Source organism: Lolium rigidum, chromosome 3 (genome assembly GCF_022539505.1).
Source record: "Lolium rigidum isolate FL_2022 chromosome 3, APGP_CSIRO_Lrig_0.1, whole genome shotgun sequence".
Taxonomy (NCBI): domain Eukaryota; kingdom Viridiplantae; phylum Streptophyta; class Magnoliopsida; order Poales; family Poaceae; genus Lolium; species Lolium rigidum.
The window spans coordinates 408,381,619-408,394,802 of record NC_061510.1 but is presented as its reverse complement, the minus strand read 5'-3'; the positions used below and the strand labels follow the sequence as shown (position 1 = coordinate 408,394,802).

Here is a 13,184-nt window from a genome sequence, read left to right as displayed (position 1 = left end):
GTGCATTATTGGACTACTCTTTAAAAGAACAATGACACGAAATAATGAGATGCATAGAAATGCAGAAATTTCCGAAGTATAACATGGTCATCAAAACAGATTGGTCCATTTGAAAGCAAATAGATAGAAATTAGTTCACATTACTGTGTAACTTTGTATCACAGGACTGCTGCTAAGAAGAGTAACTGTTTTGCAGTAAAAGCTACCCCATACAAGTACACTATCCAGACATTAGACTGCCAGATGAAGAAAAAAAGAATGGAGCAACCAAGCCAGTGCTTGATACGTAGTAGATCTATATCTATTATTTAATGATAAGAAAGATTAAAAAATATTGATTAATGGTAAGAAAAAAATAACAAGTATAGTTAGATGGCAAGTAGCTGACATGCAGCATGTGAGCTAGCCAATCCATAAAACATGATTATTATGAGCAATGAAGTATTTTTGTTGCTCTCTCCGACACTGTCTACTATCTATGTTATAAACGGAATAACCATTCAAATGAGTTCCAAGTCTCAAACAAGACTATTTGTGTGCGTAATATAATTGTCTGGGGTCAGTGTCAGTGCCAGGTTGAAATTGTGAGTTCAGTTGATCCCACAACTTCTTTGAGAAGCCATTCCATATAATTGTAATTTCATACAAAGCCTATTAAACAATGCAAACCTCACTTGAAATCATGCATTTCCCCACAGTGGTGCAGTACTGGTACTGACACTCCGTCTTGAGTAAGTGAAAATGATATACAGTGCATTACTCAAAATCAACTTTCTCCAAAGGTGGAGCACACCCATCATTGCTATCAGATGTCGTTGAGTTCCTGGCATTATCTTTGCTGCTTGTACCCTTCATAGATCCTTCATTTGGTGCACTCTTGGGAACATTATCTGAAATATTGACCACCTTTTGATCTTTGGGTAGAAGGGTACATTCATATCTGTTGAGTGTGGTAGCACCACCGTCCAGAGTAACTTCTTCATAATCCCTAGGTGAAAAAAAGCATAATTTTTAGTTTATAAGTGTTAAGATTATAAATGACATAAGGCCATGAAAGTTACAGCGATCGCAGGTAGAACAGCAAGCCTACAATTATCCAACATCGGTTTTAATGAGACAAGGTTTTAACTATGATTTGTTGACTGTTGCCTATAACAATAGACAAGTGCTTGCACAGATTATGCAGTATCCTACAAATAAACTGCAGACCAAAGGAATATTTGCAACTAGCCAGCCGCAGAGGCATATAACTCTTTATAATTGCAGTTCAATCTAATACTTATCGCAATTATTATGACAAAAGATGCTACATCCTAACTCTGAAGTATTGCCATCAAATAACAGTACAGCTAATTCGACTCATTGAACCCCTAAAACGCTAGCATGCACAATCGAACTCATCACCAGACACAAGAAAGATAACACAGTTTGGCAACCACCTCAATCCTATCAATACTAATGTTTAGGAGCAGCCCAGAATAGGTAAGGTGTTCAGGAGTAGAGCCAGGCCTAAGCTGAAATTGATGCCGTCGCTGACACGTTCAAAGGCGCTGACAGAGTCCTCCTCCTCGATATCATTGGACCCTTTATCAAAGAGCTGCGACAGCTGCTCTACTGTTTTCTCCTCCTCTCCCGCCTCCTCACCACATTCCTACTTGCTAGGGCCCAACAAGGCAACAACGATGGATCCTGGTGCTCTCCTCTGGGCACAGGGGTGTAGAATCCAACAATTGGAATCAAATTAGAGAAGTCATTATCATCATACACCTTCCACATGCCTACTTGTAATTATTCTCTAGCACTTTTAAAAGATCAAGGCTTCTAAAATAACAATATGAAGGATGTGTTTACCGTTCAAGCAATCTTTTAAATCAAACCATCATCGCCCACATGAGTAAGCACTTGGCAATGCCATTATGACACAATAACTAACTTGAAAAGAAAATAAACACATGCGTTCAAGCAATCTTTTAAATCAAACCATAGTCGCCCACATGAGTAACCACTTGGCAATGCCATTATGACACAATAACTAACTTGAAAAGAAAATAAACAAATGCAAGAATTAAATTTATACCATTCTATATCCATATGTTTATGTGTAAGGAAAGTGACATTCAACTAACTGGATAATTTTTAGACAAAGAACAACTTTAGATACAGCCTAATCAGTTATTTCATGAAAAAGAGAAAACTAAATGCAAATGACTCAAAAAGAGAATGCTTCATGTTATGACAAAGTCAACTTTATCAAGCTTTCTGTTATTGAAATGAAAACACAAGTTGGTCCACGAACCATGCCATACTAAACATCTTATTCAACACACTTCCTTCCTGGAAGTGTTAACAAGTCAATATGAGTTAGAATGGAATTATTTTTTATTTCCTTCAGTTCCATTATATCAAACGTTAATAACACTGATTCACTCTTATCAAATGAAGCAAGGTCGCGGAAAACATATTGACCAAAGCACAAAATTATGTATATTCATTTGCACTTGCAGCTTTCTTGGACTACTACCATCAAACAACTTGTCGACAAATTTGAAAAACAACAGAAAGATAAATGCAGTACCATTCAAACGAAGTCTGAGATGATGACTTACTCAAGAGCAAGCGGGTCTGTGCAATAAATGCAGTTAATTCGAGGGTCAATAAAATCAAATGAATTAGGGAATTAATAGAAATCATGATCAGGGAATTTACCTTGCGGACAAAAAAGTATAGGCAAAGGATAATGAATAGAAGAGCTCTGTTATAATATTATGTATCTTTTTGGTGTTTTGGGAGGAGATGGTGCTTCAAGGGTGGAACAGAATACACCCAAGAGGTTGAGAAACAACACTTGATTTTTGTTCCCGGTCCTATGGAACACAGTAGGGCATATGAATGTCAGATGTCATTTCTACCATGCATAGAACTGTTCTCTACCTTTAGTGTTCTGAACTGAAGTAGTATACATACGTAGAAACCATCCATTGATTAAGATGCTACAAAAATATCCGTTCACTGATTCAGCACTAAGTTGCTAGGCAGAGATGCACATTATTAGCTTTCACAAGAGTCACTTCACCTAACGTTCACCACCAGGAGTAGGCGCTGATCGCCACACCGTGCCGCGGTGCGGGACCACTTGCTCTTTCTCCCTCCTCCTATACGCCGTGCGACCTAGGTGCCGTGGGGATGCCGGCCGCTGCGCCAGGACAAGAGGATGGCTTCGCCTAATCTCATTATCATGCTAAATCTGGTCACACACGGGGCATGGCAGCAATGAAAAGGGATCTGCTGGAAATGAACTGGACAAAAAATAGAGTCGGAGACAATACAAAATCAGTGTGAGGATGAACCAAATTTGTTGGAACTTGGATTGACAACTTTGATGTGGTGATCCAACTCATATGCCTCAACGATGCATATAATATAAACATGAGAACCTTACGGCCTTGACTAGTGTATGTAAACTCAGAGTAGTAGGACAGTAAGACTAATCTAGTACTATTCAGATCCTAAATCACGAATATTCTTGTCCCGAACTATAACATAATCTAATCAGACAGAGGAGACCGAGCGCATGTATACCTGAGCGTTTGTCTGAGGGCGGGGAAAACCTGTCGTGTTGAGTGTCGCTGCACCAAAGCTTAGGACGTTGCGGGAGGCGACAGCACCAGAGCACATCGTCGGTGGCAGCCTCACTGGGGCAGTGCTTGTTCTCGTAGTTCGAGTTGGTGTCAAAGTGGCGATAGCTGACCCATTGGTCCCAGGTAGCAGGCATATGTAACTCCATACAATCCATATATATCTAAACAGAAAATAATCACTTTAAATGCATCATTTGATCCCAAAAATGGAATCAAACAGGTTATGGACATAAGAATACATCATTCACATGTGCATCAATAGGTACAGTATGAACAATAAAACATGCTTATTATGAGCAATAAAGCATTGCTTTTTCTTTTGCTTTCTCTGGCATCGTCTACTATCTATATTAGTATCTAGCATTTTCAGACAAGATCAAAATTAGAATAATTTTGTTCACCAGCTATGTTACCATCCTCCCAATCTTTGACATTTGAATTCTGCCCTAATGTATCAACAATGACTATAGCACTACCCAGCACAAGGAAAAACACAACCATCAACTATTGCATTATTGGACTACTCTTTAAAAGAACAACGATACGAAATAATGAGAGGGCATAGAAATGTTTAAAAATTTCCGTAGTATAACATGATCTACCAAACAAATTGGTCCATTTGAAATCAAATAGTTAGAAAATTAGTTCACATTACTGTCTAACTTTGTATGACAGGACTGCTGCTAAGAAGAGTAACTGTTTTGCAGTAAAAGCTACCATATACAAGTACACTATTCAGACATTAGACTGTGAGATGAAGAAAAAGGAATGAAGCAACCAAACCAGTGCTTGATACGTAGTAGATCTATATCTATTATTTAATGATAAGAAAGATAAAAAATATTATTTAATGGTAAGAAAAGAAAAAGGTATAGTTAGATGGCAAGTAGCCGACATGCAGCATGTGAACTAACCAATCCATGAAAAATGATTATTATGAGCAATGAAGTATTTTTGTTGCTTTCCTGACATTGTCTACTATCTATGTTATAAATGGAGTAACCATTAAAATGAGTTCCAAGTTTCAAACAAGACTATTTGTGTGTGTAGTATAACTGTCTGAGGGCAGTGTCAGTGACATGTTAAAATTGTGGGTTCAGTTGATCCCACTACTTCTTGAGAAGCCATTAATTATAATTTCATAGAAAGCCTATTGAACAATGCAAACGTCACTTGTAATCATGCATTTCACCACAGTGGTGCAGTACTGGTACCGACAATCTCTTGAGCAAGTGAAAATGATATACAGTGCATTACTCAAAATCAACTTTCTCCAAAGGTGGAGCACACCCATCATTGCTATTAGAGGTCGTTGAGTTATTGGCATTATCTTTGCTGCTTGTACCCTTCACCGATTCTTCATTTGGTGCACTCTTGGGAACATCACCTGAAAGATTGACCACCCACTACTAGGAAAAGGCCTAGCCATAATAATGGTATCAGTGGCGCACCACTTCACTGGTGCTCCACTGCTATATAGCAGTGGCGCACCAAAAAGTGGTGCTCCACTAGTAACTTCTTACTAATGGCGCACTAGTACAATGATAGGCCACTACTAGTTTTTGAGCTGGATTATAGATGAATCTCAGGTTAACAGTGGCGCACCACATATAGGTGCGCCATTGCTACTTTACATAGCAATGGCGCACCTATATGTGGTGCGCCACTATGCTGGCCAAAATCGCACGCCCCCATTCCGCACTGCGCGTGGTGCGCCACTAGCCCGCACCCCCAATTCCGCACCGCGCGTCCACCCCACCTGCACACAGCCGAACGCACCCACCACGGCACGCACCCACACACCCACGCCACACACTTCTCTCCCACGCAGCCCCTCTCCCTCTCAGCACACACACTTCTTCGGTCACCGCCACCTAGGGTTAGCCGCCGCCACCCTCTTCCCTAGCACCCCGGCGCTCCTCCGGCCGGCCTCCCTCCCCTCTCCCCTAGCACCCCGGCGCTCCTCCTCCCCTAGCACCCCGCGCGCTCTCCGCCTCGTGCTCCTCAATCTCGATCTGGTACTGGTGCCGACGAGATCCGGCGCCGACGAGATCCGGCGCCTCCCCGGCGAGGTGAGCCGGGAGATGCTCGCGAGCCGCCGCCGCCACCGTGCGCGCCATCCTCTCCCACGACGGCCTCCGCGGCTTCTACCGCGGCTTCGGCGCCACCCTCGCCAGCACCGTCCCGGCCCGCGCACTCTACATGGCGGCGCTCGAAGCCACCAAGAACTCCATCGGGCCCGCCGTCGTCCGCCTCGGCGTCTCCGAGCCCGCCGCGTCAGCAATCGCCTCGTCCGCCGCGGGCGTGTCCGCCGCCGTCGCCGCGCAGGTGGTCTGGACCCCCGTCGACGTCGTCAGCCCGGCGCCTCGTGGTCCACGGCGCCCGACGGCCCCTTGACGTGGGGCTACCGCTTCAAGGAGTTGATCTACTGCGACACCACCAAGCCGTCGTCGCACGCGTGGTCCAGATCGACGACGAGCGCCGGCGTGGACCAGATCGACGACGAGCGCCGGCGTGGACCAGATCGAGGACGAGCGCCGTGTGGACTTGATTGCTTTTTGAAACTTTTTTTAGGGTCCTAGCTGCAAATTTGGTTGTATCTCTTATTTGTACTAAAACTTATTTATTCAGAAAGCAGGGGCATTTTTAGTTTTTGTCCACCGCCTGCCACAACCAGACCCTACCGGGCCCATGTGGCTTTTTTTTATTTTTAATTTATGTATGGAGCAGTGGCGCACCTATCATCCTATAGTGTCGCACCTTTTTTATCTAGTAGTGGCGCACATAGGGCATAACAGTGCCGCACCTTATTTCTCTAGGAGTGGCGCACTCTTTTGCTTACTAGTGGAGCACCTACTAGTGCGCCACTGCTGTATAATTTAGTAGTGGCGCACCACTAGTGCGTCACTACTAAAAGTTAGCAGTGGCGTGATAGTAGTGGCGCACCAGTAGTGCGCCACTGATAGGTAAAACAGGTGCGCCACTGATAAGCTGTTTTCTAGTAGTGACCTCTTGATATTTGGGTAGCAGGATACATTCATATCTGTTGAGTGTGGTAGCACCACCCTCCAGAGTAACTCCTTCATAATCCCTTGGTGAAAAAAGGCATAATTTTTAGTTTATAAGTGTTAAGATTATAAATGACATAAGGCCATGAAAGTTACAGCGATGGGAGGTAGAACAGCAAAGCTACAATTATCCATCATCGGTTTTAATGACGCAAGGTTTTAACTACGTTTTATTGACTGCTGTCTATAACAAGTGACTAGTTCTTGCACAGATTATATATGCAGTATCCTACAAATAAACTGCAGAGTGCAGACCAGAGGAATATTTGCAACTAGCCAGTAGCAGAGGCATATAACTCTTTATAATTGCAGTTCAATCTAATATTTATCGCAATTATTTTGACAAAAGATGCTACATCCTAACTCTCAAGTATTGCTATCAAATAACAATACAGCTAATTCGACTCATTGAACCCCTAAATCGCTAACACACACAGCCGAACTCATCAGCAAACACAGCTTGGCAACCACCTCAATCCCATCAATACAAATGTTTAGGAGCAGCCCAGAATAGGTAAGGTGTTCGGGAATAGAGCCCTAACCTGATATTGATGTCGTTGCTGATGCGTTGGAAGGCGTTGACAAAGTCCTCGTCCTCGATAGCATTGGGCCTATTACCGATGAGCAGCAGCGGCTGCTCTCTACTGTTTTCTCATCCTCTCCCCCCTCCTCACCACATGCCTCCTTGCTAGGGTCCGACGATGACAGATCCTGGTGCTCTCCACGGGGCACAGGTGTGTAGAATCCAACAACTGGAATCAAATTAGAGAAGCCATTACCATCGCACACCTTCGTCACCTTCTCCGATTGCAGCTCAACTGTGAATAGGCCACCAACCGTGTCAACGAAAATGACATCTGCTCCCTCGGCAAAGCCCACCACACGCACTTCAGTACCTTCTGACAAAGGATTAACTTGTCAATGCCTACAGATTGTAGACTAGGGTTTTGCTAGAAGTAGAGGGCAAGTAGATCTCGAAGGTTTAGGCGAAAAGTACTCGGCGATTATGAAAACTAGGGTTATGTTGACAGTAGATTCGATCCCTTTCTTTGTCCCTCGACTCCCCCTTATATAGGAGGTGGAGCCGAGGGTTTCGTATTGTACAAGTTACAGAGTCCGGGATGGTTTCTAACTCATCCCGCCAGATTACAAATAACATTTCCTATTACAACTCTATGTTTCCTTAATATATCTTGGGCTCCCGAATCTTCTTATTCTTCGGATGATGGGCCTTCAGTAAATCCCGGGTACCATCTATGGCAGGCCCATTTGGGATGCCTATGTCAGTAGCCCCCGAGATTTTGCTTGAATCGCAGAGTCAAGGGAAATCTCATCTGTTTATATTTTTTCGAGTACTCTTATTTATGCTTCTTCACATAAAATTCTATATTGTACAGGGATAACGGTAGTTGGGGCTAGTTCATCTGACGGATCAGGTACTAGTTAACTGCTCTAGTGGCAATCCGCAAAAACCTACTTCAAGATCACGTCCCTGGACATGATCTCGGGATACTGGTGTAAACTTCGACAGGTGCCGCTTAAGGTCTTACCATTCTGTCGAGTCCCAGTCAAATTTATCGGGTACCTAACGCGTCCGTTAGGATTTTTCTTCGTATCTGTTGATACGGATAAAAGTAGTAGAGCGCAGTCTTTGGCGATGCCACGCCCAGCAGAACGGATCTGGGGTCTTACCTTCGCAAATTTGCGGCATTCAGAAATTGATCGCAACTTTGGCGTTCTGAGAATATATTGTCGAGTGCTTTTCGCCTTTGGAATAGCACATTTTATTGAGTCATATTTGATGACTTTATTTTGTCTTCCCGATGGGAGTATATGTAGAGTTATCTGGGTAACTCGAAATATACTCACTTCTGTGTCTCTATTTTTGAAAAAATTCATCGGGCACGCGAACAGCGTTCCCGATGGGAGTAGCCCCCGAGGCTACAGCCAAGAACTTGTGCTTGGGTGTAGGCTCCACAGATTAGTATCCCTTGCTGCTATATTTATAATTCTTCTCTATATTTTTATATTTTATCGGGTGCGCGACCAGCGCTCCCGATGGGAGTAGCCCCCGAGGCTATGAACAAATTCTTGAATTTGGTCATAGGCTCTCGCCATTGCTATATTGTCATACTCGAAATTTTCTATTTTTCAAAGCAGCCCCCGAGCATTTGGGCAAAAACTTTGTATTTGATCAAAGGCTCCAGTAGTAGTCGAATAATTTACCCTGTCGCCATTCTCTTTTTGTTTTGCGTGTCGACAAACTTTCCCTTGTCAAAATCTCTTCACCTCTATGAATAGCCGAAATTTTTTCTGCTTCGTGGGTCCATTTTTCTCACCACGTTGTCACGTCGTGCAAGTGGGGGACACACGTCCTCCGCTTTTCCTGGCGCACGTTCTGTAACCTCGTCAATGTTGAAATACTAATTTGCCCTTGTTGCCACGTGGTAATCATCTCCTTCATTCTTTCTTCATCCAACGGTTCCGTCGGTTCACCGCACCTCCATATAAGATCTCCTTCTTCTTCCTCGAGCACTTCCGCTCGCGCCGTTCTCTGCTCTCCGCTGCAAAATCTCCCCTTGCGCTCCACTGCTGCCAAAGCTCTTCTCTTCGCAGCTGCTCGCCATTGCCATTGTTGATGCCACCGCGCACGCGACTTACTCGCCACAGCACTCCAGAATCCGCAATGGCCGCCGAAGATCTTGACTGGGAGAGATCTAAAATCTCTAATCAAGACCTCAACCTGATGAAGAAGCTTGGCCTGATGAAGAAAGATGACGCCATCCGCTTTCCCAGTGAAGAAAGCTACCCCAACCCTCCAATGGAGTACCGGGTTAGTTTCGTTGATCACCTCATCCGCGGCCTTTCTGCCCCTATTCACGATTTCCTCCGCGGCCTTCTCTTTGTTTATGGGATTCAACTACACCAGTTGACCCCTAATTCTATCCTTCATATTTCTATTTTCATCACACTGTGCGAATGTTTCCTTGGAGTCCCTCCCAATTGGGCTCTTTGGAAACGCATTTTCCTTCTTCGCCGCAATGCCTCTCGCAACGCCTCTTATAACATAGGCGGCGTTGTTATTTGTGTCCGAACTGACGTTGAATACTTCGACGTCAAATTTCCTGATTCTGTCCAAGGGTGGCGCAAAAAGTGGCTCTATATTCACGAAGAAAGTGCCAACTCTGTGGAGCACAACATAATCCCATTCGACGGAAATGCCAAAATTCAACGCCGCCGCTCCTGGGATGCTGAAGCTTTTTCTTAGAATTAGAGTGCAGCCTCTTCAGGCTCGCAAAAATCCCCTTTGGACATATGCTGGTGGAAACGACGCCAATAGGCTCTCCAGTGATCTTTCTGCAAAGGACTTAGAGAAGCTTATTCGAAGAATTTCTCGTTTAAACAAGAAAGATTCTGTTCCTTCCTCTTGCCGCGTGGAACCATACAGCTCCACCAATCCTCTCCCCGAGGTATTTTGTCTTCTCGAATTTTTATCTTGTTCCAAATGTTCCCTGCATCTTACTGTATTGATATCTCGCTATTTTTTCCTTTGTCGCTATTTTTGCAGAACCATCCTACTATGTCTTCTCTTCCTCCCCTTCCTGAGGATGGAGAAGTCGAAGAACAAGCTGTCGTTGCCGAAGACAATCAAGGTTCCTCTCTTCATGAAAGTGATGTCGCAGGTTCTCACAAATCTGCGGCTTCCTATGAAAAGGAAGTTGAATCTGAAGCCAGCGAATCGACACAATCTCTTCCTCCTGCTGTTTCCCCAGAGAACAAAAGGAAAAGGGAGGACGCCGAAACTTCCGGCACCTCCAAACCCGAAGAAACTGAACCTTCGTCGCAGAAGACAACTTATGATCCGTATCTCGGGACCCTCATCAGTTCGTAAGTTCTTTTTCTATCTCTCTTTTTTTTTACTTGAACATTCGTGTCTACCTTGCTGGTTATATTGTCGACATTTTACTTGTAGTGATGAGGAAGAAGAGGTACCAACCGCTGATGTGGCTGCTCGAACGAGTACATCACATACATTAGTCGCCTCAGAGACGCCAATTGAAGGAGAAGAAACGTCGCCTCCTCGACAAAATATCGGCACTGCTACACCTCCGTCAAGCCCCCGAGCCCCTTTGTCGAAAAGGGCGAGGACGGAGATCATCCCGGAGCCTACTCTCCAATTGAGTAGCTCCTCTAACCCTCTCTTGGAGGATGTAAGTTCTTAACTTCCCTGTCCTTGTTTGTGTCTTCTTTGTTGATTTCTATGTACCATTATATTTTTCTCATGCCGCCATTTCTTTCTATCCCCTTTTTTTTTTTTTTAACAGCCTTTGATAAAGGATCTTCTTCGCATCGGTACCCAATTTGTCGGGTACCGTGAATATGCTAGTAAAGCTGAAGGTAATGCTTTACTCCTTTTGCTTCTTTTCTTTTGCTCCTTTATTGTCGAGATATTTAACTATATTTTTCTTTATTGCCAGAAAAACTAGCGGAGGCCAATGAACGTGCCAACACACTTGCTCAACAATTAGAGCATAGTGAAAAGGCTCGCGAAAAGGCTGAGTCAGATGCTGTTGATGCTCGAGCAGAGGCTGATAAGGCCAAGGCTGATGCTGCTGGTGTCGAAGATCTCCGGAAGAGACTTCATGATGCCGAAACTTCACTGAGCGATCATATAGCTGCCCAATCTGCTCGCGAAGAGGCGATCCTTAAGCGCTTAAAGACACAAAGTCGCCGCTTCGTCGGTAAATATCGCTTACTATTTTTTGTATTTCCCTCTGTACTCTTTTGTTGCTCAATAAGTTTCTTATTTTGACAGCTAGAACAGCTCAAGAGTTTCGACTTGACGAACCCGCCAATGATCCTCTTCTTGATGCCCTTTCATTCCTCGAAGTTCATGGATCAGAGGCACGCGAAGGCATTGATCAGGCTAAAGCAGGGTTGTCGCGGCTTTTCCCTTACTTTTTCCCAAAGAAAGAGGAACCCTCAACCTTCCTTGGTCTTGCCCAGTGCTTTAACCCTCCCGAAGATCTTGGGCTGAAGATGCGTCAAGAAAACATGAAGGTTGCTGTCGAAAGCACTGTTGCCCTGGTTGCTGACAGCCAACAAACTATTAATTGGATGAAGGTTGGCGACACCAATCAAGTAGAGCAGTCGAAGTGGAGGTCGCTAATTAAGGCGGCCAAACCCAACACGAAGAAAATCTTGGCATATCTCGGGATCAAGCCAGCTTCGACTCCTAGCTCATCGAGGCCGGAGGTCTAGTTTTTGCTTTCTTTTATTTCTTTTGTTGTTTGTCGCCATTCTAGTCTTGGCGCCAAATTCCTTGCCAGTCCCTTAGGAGAACTTCTTTTGTAATGACTATGTAAATATTTCATGATCAATGAAATTCCTTCTGGTGCTATCGTTGATTCGGGGATTTTCTTTTCCAGTTGGTATTTGATAACTATTCAACAAATCCTTCTTCTCCTGGTGCTGCTCCCGCTTCTTCCTTGTCGAAGAAAATAAGAACCGATGACAATTTCCTTGAAGGTTCCTCCAGCACGCCTTTGTCGGAAGATTTACAAGAACTTCGACAACAGCTTCAGTCCATGAGGAAACAAACTCTAGCAATGATGGAGCAGTCCCGAAGAGCATCTGAACAGGAACAACTTGCTCGTCGACAAGCCGAAGAAGCTATGGCTGCTAAAGATGCTGCTATATTGGAAGCGAAAGGAGCTAGTGCCCGGGAAAATAATATGCTCGAGCTGATGTTGGAAGCTAGCACGGATATGCTAGGTATGTATCCCAAGCTCTCCAATGCCGTTTCTTTATTTTGCTGTGCCTTCTTCCCAATTTCTTCCCTTGTATTCCAATAGGCTCAGTTCTTGATGCTGCTGCCGAAGATCGAAGAGTAAATGAAAGAACAAATCTTCTTGTCAACCTTTCTCTGAACCATGGCTCTTTATTTTGGGCCACTCCTGACCGAACCCAGCAAATTGTCAGGTTCCAAGATCGTGCTTGCCAAGTGCGCGAATTTCTGACTTTTTGCACGACGACGTTGACCCTTGTTTTCAAGACTTTGTTTCCGCGAAATGAGGTTCCTGCGACTCTTCCTGAATTGCTAGAGACCTTCAGAGATGCTCCTCGTATTCATAATTTTGTACGAGCCCAACTGACTGCTGGAGCAAGATTTGCCATGATTATGATAAATATTTGCTATCCAAAGTTGGACTTGTCGACGATTGTAGTTAATTGCATGGCAAAGAAGACTCGTCGCAAGAATAATATTGATGCAATCAACGAGATGGTGACTCCTGTGGCCGAGTCGATGATAGACGAGCTTCTTCGGATGGATGCAGAATTCTTCGTCAAAGGGTCTTATGCCGAGCATAAAACGACCAGAGGCTTGTCAATAGATACTATTTTGGGTTCTGATTGATTTGTAAAACTTTGTCGAAAATATTTGTTGTATTCCGCAGAATGCTCTATATTGTCGGAG

At 44.1% G+C, this 13,184-nt stretch overlaps 1 long non-coding RNA gene and 1 pseudogene across 1 annotated transcript; both read right to left on the bottom strand.

Moving 5' to 3' along the window:
* Positions 1 to 670: 670 nt before the first annotated feature.
* On the bottom strand, positions 671 to 5,036 carry LOC124704688. Its single transcript, XR_007003641.1, has 3 exons — positions 3,580 to 5,036; positions 2,576 to 3,296; positions 671 to 988 (listed from the first exon to the last, which is right to left on the bottom strand). It is a non-coding gene; the product is annotated as an uncharacterized LOC124704688 (long non-coding RNA).
* A 2,065-nt stretch (positions 5,037 to 7,101) lies between these two features.
* The window catches only part of LOC124697834, a 7,904-nt pseudogene continuing 1,821 nt past the window's right edge, over positions 7,102 to 13,184 (bottom strand).